The sequence below is a fragment of the Myotis brandtii genome, unplaced genomic scaffold (genome assembly GCF_000412655.1).
Source record: "Myotis brandtii unplaced genomic scaffold, ASM41265v1 scaffold797, whole genome shotgun sequence".
Lineage (NCBI taxonomy): Eukaryota > Metazoa > Chordata > Mammalia > Chiroptera > Vespertilionidae > Myotis > Myotis brandtii.
Window position 1 is genome coordinate 441,778 of NW_005371210.1, and position 4,514 is coordinate 446,291.

The 4,514-nt window shown below is 59.0% G+C and overlaps 1 protein-coding gene across 1 annotated transcript in view; it reads left to right on the forward strand.

Moving 5' to 3' along the window:
* The first annotated feature begins 33 nt into the window (after window positions 1-33).
* SLC16A3 (solute carrier family 16 (monocarboxylate transporter), member 3) overlaps window positions 34-4,514 on the forward strand; it is a 22,897-nt gene continuing 18,416 nt past the window's right edge. The window contains exon 1 of the mRNA XM_014531244.1: window positions 34-45. The gene's annotated coding sequence lies outside the window, so the exon portion shown is untranslated. The remainder of the gene's footprint in view (window positions 46-4,514) is intronic.

The window sequence follows — 4,514 nt, forward strand, 5'->3', positions numbered from 1 at the left end:
GCTTCACCCGCTGAGCTCCCCGAGGGTGGACCTGAGCGGGCGCGGGTGTGGCCAGGTTTGCTGTGAGAATTTGCCCGCGCGGTGCACGCACAGCGCGTGTGCTTTAGTTCGCGTGTCAGAGATACGTTCAGGAGGAAACAACCACGCTGGCAGGCAGCCGGTGCTGCAGCCGGGACACCGTCCCCGCGGCTGAGCGTCCACGGGCCGAGGAGGCACAGCTGCCCCAAGTGGAGACAAAGCGGTGCTCAGCCGCCCGGCGGTGGCACCGTGGGGCCGGGCAGCGATGGGCACAGAGGCTGGGACTTCTGCACAGCCCGGCCCGGCCCCTGCTGTCCGTTGTGTATCCCACACGGATGGCACGCCTGCGTCCAGGGCCGGCCCCGAGCTGGCCCTGCCAGCGCTGGACAAACGCCCCAACCCAGTCGCCCCTGAGGAAGGCTGTGCCGCGGGGGCAGCGCCTGGGGAGGTCGAGGAGGAGTACAGGTCAGCGGCAGGTCCATCAGCCAGGCCGCAGGGGAGGTGGGTGAGGGAGCCTGTCACGAGAAGAAACAGAAAGAGCTGTGGCCCAGGGAGGAGCTGGGGAGGGCCCTGACCTTTGACTTGCTGTGACAGAGCCCGGGTTCAAATCCCAGCTACTCTCCTGCCTTGCTTTAGCTTTCTGGGACTGTGCTTCTCTATAAAATGGGGGTGACACCCTCCCTCCCCCATTGCTTTGCAGGTCAAAAACATGTGCTCTATAGGGTACTGGTTCAGTCCCAGTAAAGGGGCCCATGGTGTGTCTGTAGAAACCCAAGGGCCCACCCGGCCAGTGTGGCTCATCGACCTATGAACCAGGTCAGGGTTCAATTCCCGGTCAGGGCACAGGCCTGGGTTGTGGGCTCCATCCCCAGTGGGGGCGTACAGGAGGCAGCCGGTCCATGATTCTCTCTCATCGTGGATGTTTCTATCTCTCCCTCTCCCTTCCTCTCTCAAATCAATAAAAATATCTTTTAAAAAAATAAGGCAAAATCCTAACAACAATCCAACCACCACCGTTCACCATCTATGGCCCCTAACCCTGACCCACCCCAGCCCCAGCATGAACCCTGACCCCAGCACTGACCCCAAAGGTGGCCCAGGCACAGCATGGCCCCTCTTCCCAGGCAGGGCCAGCTCCAACTGCCCTCTTATAGGGGGGTGTGTCTCCTCCGTCTCCCAAACCCAAGAACTGACCCTCCCCCCACCCCGCGACCCCCTCAGACCCGTTGAGGATCCAGAAAGGTGCACCTTCTGCTCACAGGCTGTCCCCGCACCTCACAGCCAGCAAGTGCCTGTGAGCTGCCTCCAGAGGGGGCAGGCACAGGTGGCAAAATGCCCCTGGCAGAGTCCTGGGGAAACGGGACCCAGATGGGGGGTTCAGTGAACACAGGTGTGGCCATGTGAGGGCGTGGTCACATGAACAAGGGGGTGGGGCCACGTGAACAAGGGGGTGGGGCCACGTGAACAGGGAGGAGGGGTCATGTGAGCACAGAGATGCCCCCCCTCTGTGAGCCAGACTCTGAATGGCAGCAAGATGGTCCCTGCCCTCAGGAACAAGGGGTGCCCTGTGAACCAGGCAGCAGCTGGCCCTCAGGGCCCTGCAACCAGCAAGGGACTCTGGTGGGGGGAGGTCAGCCCTCCCAGGAGGGACGAGGGCTTAGGGGGCCCAACCCAGCTGTTTTCCTGAGATCAAAGCCTGGAGGCAGGGCTGTCAGGGTCCCAGGACAGTCCACTGAGAGATGCCCCAATGGTGGGCACCACGTGGGGCACCTGGTTGGCGTGGCTCAGTGGTTGAGCGTCAACCTATGAACCAGGAGGTCACGGTTCGATTCCCGGTCGGGGCACAGGCCTGGGTTGTGGGCTCGATCCCCAGTGTGGGACATGCAGGAGCCATCTTATCAATGATTCTCTCTCATCATTGATGTTTCTATCTCTCTCCCCCTCTCTCTTCCTCTCTGAAATCAATAAAAATATTTTTTTTAAAAAAAAAGGAGGAGGAGGAGGAGGAACCAAGGGGAAGCCAAGAGCCCGTGTGGCCCCTGGGCGCCCCCCGCCTCGCCGGCCCCGGGTGGTTGGCCGAGCACAGTGGGTGCTGACTCATGGGAAGGGGCTGCGGTGGCACAGGAAGGTTGAGCAAGGCCTCACCCTCTGGGGGTGGCGCTCGGTTCCTCAAAAGGTCCAACAGAGAACTGTGTGACCAGCAGGCCGCCTCCTGCCTTTGTACCCAGGAGTAATAAAAACAGGTCCACAGAGACTTGACAGCAAAAAGGTGAGAATGGCCCTGGCCGTGCGGCTTAGTTGGTTGGGGATCCCAGGCACTGAGAGGTCACGGGTCCAATTCCCAGTCAGGGCACATGCCCTGGTTGGTTTCAGGCTCTATCCCCAGTTGAGGGCGTGTAGGAGGCAGCCAATTGATGTCACACTCTCTCATCAACGTTTCTTTCTCTCTCTCTCCCTTCCTTCCCCTCTCTAAGAAAATAAAAAGTGCTCTAGCTGGTTTGGCTCAGTGGATCAAGCATCAGACCCTTTGGCCTGCGGACCACAGGGTCCCAGGTTAGATTCCCATCAAGGGCCTGTACCTCGGTTGCAGGCTCCTCCCCGGCCTGGGTCCGGGTCAGGAGTTATTCTGAAGGCAACCTATTGATGTGTTTCTCTCACATCAGTATTTCTGTCTTTCCCTCTCTCTAAAAATCCACGGAAAAATATCCTTGGGTGAGGAAATTAATTAATTAATTAATTAGGAAAAAAATGAGCTTGGCCGGTGTGGCTCAGTGGTTGAGCGTCGACCTAGGAACCAGGAGGTCACGGTTCGATTCCTGGCCAGGGCACAGGCCCGGGTTGGGGGCTCCATCTCCAGTGGGGGGCGTGCAGGAGGCAGCCGATCCATGATTCTCTCTCATCATGGATGTTTCTCTCTCTCTCTCTCTCCCTCTCCCCTTCCTCTCTAAATCAATAAAAATAAATAAATTTAAATTTAAAAAAAAAGAAAAAAAAAGTGAAAAATGAGCTAAATGTCCATCGACAGATGAATGTGGTCCATCCATACAGTGGAATGGATGGATGGAATCATTCTGCCATAAAAAGGAATTAAGTGCCCTGGCCAGTTTGGCTCGGCCGGCCTGTGGACCACAATCATTGGGAAAATATCCTCGGGTGAGGATTAACAAAAAAAACAAAAAAAGGAATGAAGTGATAAAGCAGCACCATGGATGAGCCTGGGCAACTGTATTCAGCGACACCTCGCACATGACCCCTTTTATGTGATACGCCCAGAACAGGCCAATCCAGACCCATAAAGCAGAGGGTGGGGAGTGGGGGGAGGAGTGATTAATGAGTATGACACCCACCCCTTCTTCACAGCCAATCCTAACACCCACCCCGGGCAGGGAGCCCAGCGGGTCAGGCTGGGCTGGGCAGGCTGGCTGGGGGTCTGGCCTCTGCCCACAGCCGGGCTGGCCAAGCAGTTAATAGGTGAGTTTTTCTGGGAGCTGGTTAATATGTTAATTGTTCTGGAGCTGGAAGAGATGTGAGGGAAAAGGGCCACAGAGGGAGTGGCCAGTTGCCCTGGTTGCTTCTCCAACCTGGAGTCGGGCACTGTGGCCGCAGGTGTGGAGGGACAGTGAAGCCTGGCTGTGCGCCAGGTCCCTGAGCGGAGCAGGGTCAGGAGCCTGGACCGCAGGGCAGGGGTCAGGGCTGGCAGGCATGCCCGTCCCATGACTCAGCTTTCTTCACCCGACCCAGCCTGTCCCGCCCGATCCTGTCCACAGGTGGTGGCTGGGAGCACCACAGGCCCGGAGCCGAGGGGACGTTTTGAGGATGGGAGGCTCCGTCAGGCCCGAAGGTCCCCTGGAACCCAAGACCTGGCCCTGGTGGGAACGGGAGGTCTGCCCCACGCCCCCCCTGGGGTGCCGCCACCCTCAGAAGCTTCTCCAGGTTCCCGACGGCACTTTCAGAACCCCTCCATCTGCGCACACGGGCAGAGTGGGGGTCTCGGCCCCCCTCCGTCCACCTCCTCCCGACAGAGATGCATTGGGAAGGGGGAGCCGGCCAGGAGGTGGTCCTGGGACAGCCCTGGCCGCTCCGCTCCTTGGAGCCATTCCAGGGCCAGAGGGCACCTGTGCAGGGACTGCCAACACCTGGGATCAGGAGGGGGAAGGATGGGCCGGAGCAGGGAGGGGTTTCTGGCACCCACAGTAAAAGCAGAGGCCAGCGCGTGGCTCTGGGGTTGAGCATCGACCTATGAACCAGGAAGTCAGGGTTCCATTCCTGGTCAGGGCACGTGCCCTGGTTACAGCCGGTGTTGCGGGCTCGATCCCCTGTCGGGGGCGTGCAGGAGGCAGCTGATCCCCTCTCATCATTGGTGTTTCTATCTCTCTCCCTCTCCCTTCCTCTCTGAGATCAATAAAAAAATACATTTTTAAAAAGCAGAGGCCTCAGTGGACTTGGTACCTCAGAAGGGGAGTCGGATGGTGGGTGGGGCGGGGCCAGGAGGCCGG